Source organism: Thalassophryne amazonica, chromosome 9 (assembly GCF_902500255.1).
Source record: "Thalassophryne amazonica chromosome 9, fThaAma1.1, whole genome shotgun sequence".
Lineage (NCBI taxonomy): Eukaryota > Metazoa > Chordata > Actinopteri > Batrachoidiformes > Batrachoididae > Thalassophryne > Thalassophryne amazonica.
In genome coordinates this window covers 105,100,050-105,113,194 of record NC_047111.1, presented here as the reverse complement: position 1 = coordinate 105,113,194, position 13,145 = coordinate 105,100,050, and positions in this window count along the sequence as shown.

The window sequence follows — 13,145 nt, the reverse complement described above, 5'->3', positions numbered from 1 at the left end:
AAACAAGGTTCAATGTCATTGGATTCAATGACGGTGACATATTTACCCTGTAACATGACTAAGTATGACACATGAATGCAAACTGTTACTTTTTAAAACCTGATTAACTCAACCAATCATTTGCATATTTTTTTTTTACCAAAATTGGAGCAACTTTATCTTTTGACCACTGTACAAACTGAAACTGACCTTTGTCACCATTCTTGCTGCTTTTACCTCATACCTCCATAACATTCAGTCACAGATTGTCCAAACTATACCTTTTTGGAATCTTTATGATCAGGCAAATAATGTGATGTTTTCTGTATGATTGTGTAATTCTTCAATTGACCCCTACTTGCCTGCCTATTAAAAATTCAAGAGGCCAATCAATTTTTTCAAAGGTTCATGCCTATGGATGATTTGTGCCAAATCTGATGTTTGTATCACCATTTGCAGGATTCCACTCTAAATATTCTCTTATCTGATGCACTATATATGAGATGTAAGATGCTGCTTCTCAGTGTTTCTCAATTGCCCTCAAAAGTATTGGAACACTTGATATTTCACACATTTTAATTTGTTCATTTCAAATTCATTTTTTTCTAAAATTATCTTCCTTACCTCAAACTGAAAGCAAATCTCTACAGCTTCATATAAATGAATTAAAAGTATAAAATCTAGCTTCCTGATGAAGTGGTGTCGAAGAGGATTTTCTTAAAAGGAAGACCTGAAAGTTCAGCTACAATTTGACAGAAAGTACATTTGAAATGAAAGCCCAGATTTGATGTTTTGGTGAAAGAAACTTTTCTTTCTTTAAAATTGATGTAAATAAAGTCCAAGGCATATTCAGTGACTTGGAAATGTTCATGTTTCCATCCCCTGACTGATTATTATTTACAGGTTTTATCAAGTTTTAGAGATTTGCTTTCAGTTTGAGTTTGAGAAAGATAATTTTTGATATTTTAATTCTTTATTTTTTTTTTTTGTATTTCTTGTATTTAAAATGACATAAACAAAATAAATGTGTGAAATTCCAAGTGTTCCAATACTTTTGGAGGGCACAGTATCCTAACCTTATGATGAGTGCAAAATGAGTGTGGTATTATTACTGTTTTGTTTAAAAATGTTTAATTTTCACTGTTGCTGCACTTTGTGTGAAATCATAGTCATATTGTATATCATATTGACATGGCATTATTGAGATATGATAATTTGGCCACATTGTACAGTCCTACTGTCAGCTAGCTGAAAACTTTGAATATTAATTTAAATGCTTAAAGTGGCAGGAGTTAAGAGGGCTGTAATTAGGGGGTCAGCTGAAAGGCAAAAAAGAAAAAATGCTTAAAAATGTGGGTGGTCTGGGTGGCAGAGCCCCTCCAGAAGCTTAAAGGTTTTAGCCATACTAATGCTCTCATGAAGCATTTATTCAAAAGAAGCGTTGAAGGACCTACATTACATGATGAGATGCTGAAGAGCTTCGCTCGTTCATGTCTGCGACATATACATATTAATAGCAACAACAACAATAATAGTCATAATAACTAATAATGCTGCAATACAATTTTAGAGAAAGAGACAAAAAGAATCTGATAAAACAAAACACAACAGAAAACAGAAAACCAACTAACACACACAGACACACACACACACATACACACACACACACACACACTCATCTTCAACCGCTTAGTCCAATTAAGGGTTGCGGGGGGCTGGAGCCTATCCCAGTAGTTGTAGAACATCAATCAATCAATCAATTTTTTTATATAGCGCCAAATCACAACAAACAGTTGCCCCAAGGCGCTTTATATTGTAAGGCAAGGCCATACAATAATTATGTAAAACCCCAACGGTCAAAACGACCCCCTGTGAGCAAGCACTTGGCTACAGTGGGAAGGAAAAACTCCCTTTTAACAGGAAGAAACCTCCAGCAGAACCAGGCTCAGGGAGGGGCAGTCTTCTGCTGGGACTGGTTGGGGCTGAGGGAGAGAACCAGGAAAAAGACATGCTGTGGAGGGGAGCAGAGATCGATCACTAATGATTAAATGCAGAGTGGTGCATACAGAGCAAAAAGAGAAAGAAACAGTGCATCATGGGAACCCCCCAGCAGTCTACGTCTATAGCAGCATAACTAAGGGATGGTTCAGGGTCACCTGATCCAGCCCTAACTATAAGCTTTAGCAAAAAGGAAAGTTTTAAGCCTAATCTTAAAAGTAGAGAGGGTGTCTGTCTCCCTGATCTGAATTGGGAGCTGGTTCCACAGGAGAGGAGCCTGAAAGCTGAAGGCTCTGCCTCCCATTCTACTCTTACAAACCCTAGGAACTACAAGTAAGCCTGCAGTCTGAGAGCGAAGCGCTCTATTGGGGTGATATGGTACTACGAGGTCCCTAAGATAAGATGGGACCTGATTATTCAAAACCTTATAAGTAAGAAGAAGAATTTTAAGAATTTAAGAAATGAGGCGGGGTACACCCAGGACAGGACGCCAGTGTGTCACAGGGCCACAAACAGACAAACAAACACAGTCACACCCACATGCACACCTACGGACAAATGAAAGATTCCAGTCCACCTAACCCGCATGTCTCTGGATGTGGGAGGAAACCGGAGCACCTGGAGGAAACCCACGTAAACACTGGGAGAACATGCAAACTCCACACAGAAAGGCCACACCCGGGAATTGAACCCATGACGTTCTCACTCTGAGGCAGCAGTGCTAACCACTAATCCACCATGCTGCCCAGTGCCCACCAACTAACAATGAACATAAATAAATATAGAAATAAATAACTTTAATAATAATAAGTGACTCTTACATCTCCACTTCATCCCTGTATCCTGTGAAAACACATTCTTTATATTTAGTTTTAAACTACTGAATGTTTGGGCACTGGTTTAACTCCCCACCTACACCATTCCACGCTCTCACCCCACAAAATGAAATGCAGAATATTGTTTGTTCTCTTAATTGATATCCCTCCTCTCCATCCCTGAACAATTTCTGTATGTTTTTGGTAAAATGTTATTTTTTTTGCTTTGTACAAGATCTGTGCTGAATTTTATTATGTCTGTTCATTTTAATCGTTTTGACTTTAAGAAGAGTGAGTGAGTATGGTCTTGATAGTGACATTATGAATGACCATATTGGCCTTTTTTTGAAGAATAGTTAGTGATTTTATCAAACTCATGTACACTCAACAAAAATATAAACGCATGGTTTTGCTCCCATTTTGTATGAGATGAACTCAAAGATCTAAAACTTTTTCCACATACACAATATCACCATTTCCCTCAAATATTGTTCACAAACCAGTCTAAATCTGTGATAGTGAGCACTTCTCCTTTGCTGAGATAATCCATCCACCCTCACAGGTGTGCCATATCAAGATGCTGATTAGACACCATGATTAGTGCACAGGTGTGCCTTAGACTGTCCACAATAAAAGGCCACTCTGAAAGGTGCAGTTTTATCACACAGCACAATGCCACAGATGTCGCAAGATTTTAGGGAGTGTGCAGTTGGCATGCTGACAGCAGGAATGTCAACCAGAGCTGTTGCTCGTGTATTGAATGTCATTCTCTACCATAAGCCGTCTCCAAAGGCGTTTCAGAGAATTTGGCAGTACATCCAACCAGCCTCACAACCGCAGACCACGTGTAACCACACCAGCCCAGGACCTCCACATCCAACATGTTCACCTCCAAGATCGTCTGAGACCAGCCACTCGGACAGCTGCTGAAACAATCGGTTTGCATAACCAAAGAATTTCTGCACAAACTGTCAGAAACGGTCTCAGGGAAGCTCATCTGCATGCTCGTTGTCCTCATCCGGGTCTCGACCTGACTCCAGTTCGTCGTCGTAACCGACTTGAGTGGGCAAATGCTCACATTCGCTGGCGTTTGGCACGTTGATGTTCTCTTCATGGATGAATCCCGGTTCACACTGTTCAGGGCAGATGGCAGACAGCGTGTGTGGCGTCGTGTGAGTGAGCGGTTTTCTGATGTCAATGTTGTGGATCGAGTGGCCCATGGTGGCGGTGGGGTTATGGTATGGGCAGGCGTCTGTTATGGACAAAGAACACAGGTGCATTTTATTGATGGCATTTTGAATGCACAGAGATACCGTGACAAGATCTTGAGGCCCATTGTTGTGCCATACATCCAAGAACATCACCTCATGTTGCAGCAGGATAATGCACGGCCCCATGTTGCAAGGATCTGTACACAATTCTTGGAAGCTGAAAATGTCCCAGTTCTTGCATGGCCGGCATACTCACCAGACATGTCACCCATTGAGCATGTTTAGGATGCTCTGGACCGGCGTATACGACAGCGTGTACCAGTTCCTGCCAATATCCAGCAACTTCGCACAGCCATTGAAGAGGAGTGGACCAACATTCCACAGGCCACAATTGACAACCTGATCAACTCTATGCAAAGGAGATGTGTTGCACTGCATGAGGCAAATGGTGGTCACACCAGATAGTGACTGGTATCCCCCCCCAATAAAACAAAACTGCACCTTTCAGAGTGGCCTTTTATTGTGGGCAGTCTAAGGCACACCTGTGCACTAATCATGGTGTCTAATCAGCATCTTGATATGGCACATCTGTGAGGTGGGATGGATTATCTCAGCAAAGGAGAAGTGCTCACTATCACAGATTTAGACTGGTTTGTGAACAATATTTGAGGGAAATGGTGATATTGTGTATGTGGAAAAAGTTTTAGATCTTTGAGTTCATCTCATACAAAATGGAGCAAAACCAAAAGTGTTGCGTTTATTTTTTGTTGAGTGTAGTTATTACCCCAGATCTCTACACAGTAATTGAAATCCGATAAGACAATGGAACAGTGTCGGATGCGGAGTGATTTGTGATCCAGAACATGTTTTGCTTTTTTTTTTTTAAATCACTGAAATGCTTCTTGATAATTTGGTTTGTATATATAGTGGCTTGCAAAAGTATTCAGCCCCTTGGTATTTCACGTATTTTAATTTGTTTATGGCATTTCAAATACAAAAATTAAATCAGGCTTCTCAGTATAAAAATTTCTAAAATTATCTTCCTTTAACCCAAACTCAAAGCAAATCTCGACAATTTATAAATTAATTACAAATATAAAAGCAAAGATGATGGGTTGCATAAGTAATCAGTCCCTTTGGTATAATATCTGTAAATAATCAGTTTAATTGCCAGTTTTCTTCAGACAAGTCAGGGGATGGATACATGAACATTTCCAAGTCACTGAATATGTCTTGAACTTTGTTTGCGTCATTATGAAGAAATACACACAGTATGGCACTCTATGGTAAATCTGTGTGGAGTAGACAGTTCTCAAAAACTGACTGTGCAAGAAGGAGAAGAATGAGGAAGCCACCAAGACACCCAGACAACCCAGAAGAAGTTACAGGCTTCTGTGGCTGTGATTGGAGAAACTGTGCCCAGTGCAAATTCTGCATTTTCTGTCACCACTTATACACCTTCATGATGAAGTGACATAGAGGAGGATTTTCTTAAAAAGAAGACCGGAAAGTTCAGATACAATTTTCCAGAAGGTACAAATGAGATGCAAGCCGAGATTTGATTTTTTTGTTGCAAGAAAATCCTCCTCTATACGTCATGAAGCTGTATAACTGGTGATACAAAATGCAAAACATGCACTATGCACAATTTCTCCAATCACAGCCACAGAAGCCTGTAACTTATTCTGGGTTGTCTGGGTGTCTTTCCTCACTCTTCTTCTTGTACAGTCACTCAGTTTTTGAGAATCATCTACTCCATACAGATTTATCACAGAGTACCATAGTGTTTGTATTTCTTAATAGTTGATGTAAAGTCCAAGACATATTCAGTGACTTGGAAATGTTCATGTATCCATCCTCTGACTTGTCTGAAGACAACAGGCAATAAAATTGATTTACAAGTTATACCAAAGCATTCCATTACTTATGCAACCAATGTTCTTGGCTTTTATATCTTTAATCAATTTATATCAAGTTGTAGATATTTGCTTTCAGTTCGAGTTTAAGAAAGATAATTTTAGAAATTTTATTTTTTGTATTTGAAATGGCATAAAGAAATTAAAATGTGTGAATTACCAAGTGTTCCAATACTTTTGCAGGGCCCTGTATATCAATGATATATGGATAACACAATAAAGCATAAACACTTATTTCCATTGTGGTCCTTGTGAAATTATCATGTGACAAAATAGAGGAGCTTGATTGAACATGTACAAATTGTAAGTAATATAATAGGATCTTAATAATTAATGTAAATAACAATAAATATATAATTAATATAATTATGTATATTATTTTTTATTTAATCAGATTAGTACCTCTGAGATCAAGACCTCTTTTGCAAGGGAGACCTGGACAATTCTAAAGTTTCCAATTCACCTAACCAGCATATCTTTAAATGTAGGAGTGTGTATATATATATATATATATATATATATATATATATATATATATAGTTGCAATGAGATAACAATTAAACAAGTGCAAATTACAAAGAAAACAATAAGATATCAATAATTAATGTAAAGTAACTGTATACCTATAAATATGCACACACAATAACAAATCTGGCACCGAAATTAGGACTAGGATAACAATGGACAAAACAGTTCATTTGGCTAAACATTTTAACGAAAATTCACAATAATAACAAATAAAAGGGTTGAGTTCCTCTTCCCTTAACTGACTGAATAAAAATGACTTTAACTGTTTTTAAAACTTATCTTATTGCTTATGGTCAACCTTGGCCTATTTTAAGAGGTCAGAATGTCACAGACCGTTTCCTATTTTTATGCCCATACAGCCAGGGGTCTTTTTGCATTGTGTTACTTTTTATTTGATTTTGTCCTTTAAGACGCTTTACATTTTTAAGAAACTATTGCAGTCTTTACTGTACACAAGGAGTGATAAAGTGTGTCTCATTCTTATTCCTTTCTCTGTTTGCTGGTGCAGTTACACTGTAACCGTGGCAACCAGCCTCAGTGCTGGGCTGGGTGGTGTGAGCTTTGTTGCCGTAGTAATGGGAGGCCTCTGGTAGTTGAGATTTCTTTTCTTCGAGTCTTCCCTGTTCTTTCCGTTTTCATTGTTTCTGTCTGATGTGAGGGGTGGCGCAGCTGCTTAGAGATGATAAAGAAGCCGCTGGCTGGTTGGTCTGATGCATTTGCTCTTCTGATACTGACAGACAAGTGCAATTAAACATTTGAAGCCATTTGCTTATAAACTGGCTTTTGTGTGTACAATAATATGCAAAATGTTTGAGCGTACACATTTTAATGTCTTTCTATTTCATCAAATTTATATTATAAGGCATTATTTATATCAAAGCTTCTAAACCTGTACTTTTTCGACCAGGGGTGGGCAATCCTGTGCCATGAAGGGCCAAGACACTGCAGTTTTTCCTTACTACCAGTCACCTCAGCAGGTGATTTCATTGACGATCAGGTGTTATGTTAGGGAAGAAGCTCATCTGCAACCCACCTGCTGAGGTGATTGGTTGCAAGAAAAACCTGCAGTGTCTCAGCCCTCGCTGCCCACCCCTGCTTTAGACTCACAGAAAACAATTTTTAACATGATGTGATGAATATATGGTGGACTTCATTTACATCAGTAATTAAAAAATACAAATTGTATGACATTGTTTGGTGAATGTGTCTGGTGTAGGCCAGTTTCGCAGACCGAACGGTCCCCCCTAAAAATTTGTCCACCCTGCCTTCACTGCACATACTTCATTTTGGAGCTCAGCAGCTCATCTGAGAAAGAATCTCTTCACCTAAAGTGCTGAAATGGATTAATGGGATTATTAACCATTAGATGGCAAGGTAAAACCTCTATCATTCTGAAGTCAGTTTTAAGCAGAAACAAGGCTGTTTTAAGCAAAAACAAGGTGATAATCTGTGACGCTTTGAAATGATGGGCACGCTGACTGCTTTGGTGATTACACACAAAAACAAAGCAGTACGCCATTTTGCCGTGTGAAGTTATGCTGTGTATACGAGGGCTGTCAATAAAGTAACGGTCCTTTTTATTTTTTTCAAAAACTATATGGATTTCATTCATATGTTTTTACGTCAGACATGCTTGAACCCTCGTGTGCATGCATGAGTTTTTCCACGCCTGTCGGTGACGTCATTCGCCTGAGCACTCCTTGTGGGAGGAGTCGTCCAGCCCCTCGTCGGAATTCCTTTGTCTGAGAGGTTGCTGAGAGACTGGCGCGTTGTTTGATCAAAATTTTTTCTAAACCTGTGAGACACATCGAAGTGGACACGCTTCGAAAAATTAAGCTGGTTTTCAGTGAAAATTTTAGCGGCTGATAAGAGATTTTGAGGTGATTCTGTCGCTTTAAGGACTTCCCACGGTGCGAGACGTCGCTCAGCGCTCTCAGCCGCCGTCGTCAACCTGTTCAAGCTGAAAACCTCCACATTTCAGGCTCTATTGATCCAGGACATCGTGAGAGAACAGAGAAGTTTCAGAAGAAGTCGGTTTCAGCATTTTATCCGGATATTCCACTGTTAAAGGAGATTTTTTTAATGAAAGACATGCGGACGGATCCGCGCGTCGGGACGCAGCCGACGCGGTGTGGCGGCACAGGAAAAACACCTCCGTGTTTATAACCATTTGTAAAATCCAGGCGGCTTTTGATGGCTTTCAGTGGAGTGAGTATATGAGAAATTGTTTAACAGCAGGACATGTTCCAACTTGTCCTTAAGGCTTTCAACAGAGGTGTTTTCCTGTGGCGGAGCGTCGCAGCGGCTGCGTCCCGACGCGCGGACCCGTCCGCACGTCTTTCATTAAAAAATCTCCTTTAACAGTGGAATATCGGAAAATGCTGAAACCGACTTCTTCTGAAACTTCTCTGTTCTCTCACGACGTCCTGGATCAATGGAACCTGAAATGTGAAGGTTTTCAGCTTGAACAGGCTGACGACGGCGGCTGAGAGCGCTGAGAAACGTCTCGCACCGTGGGAAGTCCTTAAAGCGACAGAATCACCTCAAAATCTCTCATCAGCCGTTAAAATTTTCACTGAAAACCAGCTTAATTTTTCGAACCGTGTCCACTTCGATGTGTCTCACAGGTTTAGAAAAAATTTTGATCAAACAAAGCGCCAGTCTCTCAGCAACTTCTCAGACAAAGGAATTCCGACGAGGGGCTGGACGACTCCTCCCACAAGGAGTGCTCACAGGCGAATGATCACCGACAGGCGTGGAAAAACTCACGCATGCACACGAGGGTTCAAGCATGTCTGACGTAAAAACATATAAATGAAATCCATCGTTCTTGAAAAAATAAAAAGGACCGTTACTTTATTGACAGCCCTCGTATATTGTGCAATGGTGGTCAAATCCCACGGTATCACGCAGGGTTGAAATGAGACTGCACTTCCCTGTTTTCTCTGTGCCTTATCTAGAATGTATATTTATTTGTTTAAATAGCTTGTATATATCTTCACCTATTTATATACTCACGTTTTTCACTTGGTCTACTAAGTTAGTTATTTAGCAGTCATAGGTGATAACTTCTTTTTATCTTTTCTTATTCTCAAACTCAGTGGAGGAGTGGCACGCCTAATCTTGTTGTATGTGTACAATGACAAATAAAGCTTCTATTGTATTCTATTCTACCTGTTTGTTTGAATTTTTATTTATTCTTTTTTTTCCCAACAACGTGAATTTCGATCATATTGGCAATGTCATATCATGAATCCCCTATTTAATGGCTAATAAATAAATGATACTGGTGCCAATGAAAATTCTTTTTAGGACTTAAGCCTTAAAAACCCTACAGGCTGTGCACTTTAAAGATCTCCATATCACAGAGTAAAATCAATTAAAACCATAAAACAATTTTGTACAAGCCTCGATAACAGGTGTATTTAAATGATGACGATGTTCGTCCTTCGCAAGCGAAGATGACCATTTTTCTTCACATTCATCACTAGGTAATATGTGTGCGGAGATGGCTAACCAAGCCAATCTTCGATCTGAATTTTCTGCTGAATTTTCCGGCATTGTCGCTTTTGCTGCAGTTTTTGGATGTGTTTCACTTCAGAGTCCGCTAAGCCTGTTTGACTGAGGCACGCTACGAAGTGCGGTCTTGTGCAACTTCTTCCCAGAATTCAGGGGGGATATTACAACACTTCATGGAGGCTTTGAGGGTGTCCCTATACCGCTTTCGCTGTCCACCACGAGGTCTCCTCCCTTCCTTGAGCTCCTCATGGAATAGATGCTTTGGAAGGCAGTTGTCTTCCATGCTGTGTACATGGCTGGCCCATCGAAGCTGGGAGCGCATGAGTGTGCGCAAATGCTCTCCATCTGAGCTTGCTCGAGAACCTCTGTGTCTGGAACTTTGTCCTGCCATTTGATGCCGAGAAACGTTCTCAGGCATCTCATGTGGAAAGCGTTCAACTGTCTGGCATGGCGACTGTAGACAGTCCACGTTTCACTGGGGTACAGTAGGGAAGGAAGTACCACGGCACTGTACACCTTCAGCTTGGTTTGGAGGCTCAGTTCATGTCGCTTCCAGACTCAGTCACGGAGTCTGCCTAAAGCCCCGTTTACCCATAGACGGTAAGAGCTCTCGGAAGCGTCCCGGAAGAGTTTTTGGCTGTCTTAAGGATCAAATTCCGTTGTTAACCACAGCCACAGCAAGTCTCTGTCCATTGACCATTATGGTTGGCTCTATGTAGGTGGCTCCTGGGGGTTGCTGGTGTAAGACCTCACTCAGTCTTCTTGGTGGAGATTGTGAGGCCGAAGTCATCACATGCTGAGGAGAACAGGTCCATGCCATCCTGCATCTCCCACTGTGTCCTGGCATTCAATGCACAGTTGTTGGTAAAGAGAAGCTCACGGGCAGTGTCTTCCTGTACTTTGGTTTTGGCCTGCAGCCTGCTCAAGTTGAAGAGCTTTCTGTCAGTCTGGTACCTAAATTCAATACTGATATCACCATCCCAGAAGGCGTCATTGAGCATGGCAGAGAACATCATGCTGAACAGGTAGGGTCAGCACGCAGCCCTGCTTTATGCCATTGGTCATGGGGAAGGGCTCTACAATAGGTGCTAATTAGAGCAATTGTTAGTCACTGCCAATAGCAGTCTGCCTTTCAGTAGGAGGGGTCTGGTTAGGTTTAAAACTCCAGCTTTGCTGGCTTCTGTTATTCTCTAAAAGAGTCAAGACAGAAGTCAGACTACAAGAGCAAGAAATTCAGCTGAGGAAGCTTCTACGATTAGAAGCGAAACATCCTCGCGTCAAGCAACCCAGTCCAGTCGACGATTCAAGCTTCTCTACTGTCCACTCCTAAAGCCACACTGGCTCTCTGGTAGCAGGCCTTGCTCGAGATGTGTGTTGAGCCGGTTCAGGAAGATTGTGGCAAGCAGTTTTCCAGCAATGGAAAGCAGCAAGATGCCACGGTGGTTGTTGCATGCTTTCCTGTTTCCTTTCCGCATGTAGAGGTGGACAGTTGAGGCGTCCTTGAGCTTTTCTTGGTGCCACATAGATTTGAACAGCTCTGTCAGGAGCACAGCAGACAGCGGATGCCAGAGGTGAAGATCTCGGTAGGATCAAGTCAGCACCTGGTGCTTTGCCACTGGACAGCTGCTTGATGGCTTTCACCACCTCTTCTTCGGTTGGCGGATTGGTGAGCGAATGATTGATGGGGACCTACAGCAGCCTGGCGATAACTTCCTCATTGATTGTGGACAGCGGTTGAGGACGTCATGGATGTGTTCCGCCCAGTGCGCCAGGATCTTCTCCTTGTCTGATGAGAGTGTTCCATTTGCACTGAGGAGGGGGGACGATCCCGATGATATTCCAAATGACACATGGTCTTTGTGACTCTCACATCCTGCCTGTCCCGCTGCCTGACGATGATGTAGTCTATCAGATGCCAGTGCTTGGAGCATGGGTGCATCCAGGACGTCTTGCTACAATGGGGTAGGTGAAAGATGGAGTTGGTGATGAGAAGCCCATGTGCAGCACAGGTTTCCAGGAGCAGTAGCCTGTTTCTGTTGCAGTTCCCTACACCGTTCTCCTCAGGCCTCCCTCCATGATAAATGGTCTCTGCTGACTCTGGCATTGAAGTTGCCAAGGATCATAAGTTTGTCCTGGGTGGCTGAGATGTGTTTTTTAGGTCCTCATGGAACTCATCAAGCGGTCATTGATTCCCTTCATGGGTGGAGACAACTTGTAGACCATACTGGACTTGATGGCGAAGCCGACGCCTGCCTCATGACGCTCATCTTGGCCGCGACCAATCCAAAAGAAAGTGTAACCAGCACTCTGCTTTGACAGCTGTCCTTCCTTGGGCTCACTGAGAGCGCCGATCTGGATGTTGTATCTGGCCAGCTTGTTTGGGAGGGCAGACCTCCTGGCCGGTCTGTTCTGGTATGGTCTAAAAGGGTGCTCACATTCCAAGCACCAAAGAAACGCCTATCTACAAAGGTGACCCCGGTCACCTTTGTAGATAGGCGTTTCTTTTTTGTTGCTTCTTACCGCTGGGATGGGATCCCCGCCAGCTGTGGCGTGCTGACCAGGGTGAGAGAGAAAGGCAATTTTTTAGGGCTCCATTTATCGCTCCTTCTCCAGGCTATGGGGAAGCAGTGCATCCCTTAAAAGGGCTGCTCCATCACTCAGGTGGTTGCCTGCCTTTCAGGGCTGTCTCCGTCTCTTTGGAAAACGACCCTGGCCTGAGCTGCCTGTGTGTGGAGTTGTGACTACGACTGCCAGTGTATCAGCACCTGTTGCTTTGCCATGCATCCATCGCTGCAGGACTCTGTGATAATGATGTGATGAGGGTGAAGTAATGACTTGCACGTAAATTTTATTAAAGTGAGGGAGAGTTGCGCATGGTCGTCAGCCTCACTCTCTCGTCCCTGCACATCTTAACACTGTGGCAAGATAAAAATCAAGACGGCCGGGATGCAGTGGATGGCCAGGGGTGTCTTACTGGTGACATTGTGCCCTACTCACGCTCCACAGCACTTTGCTGAGAATACCTTCATGCCCATTGAACCTGTCGAGAGATTTCGTCTGCGCAGTCTTCCAGAATCAGACTTCATTTTGTTTTCAGAGTGGTCTTCTCTTAGAGGGATGGTCAGCCAAGACTATAGGGCTCCCTCTACTCTGCTATTTGCCCATAGCTGGGGCTTTGG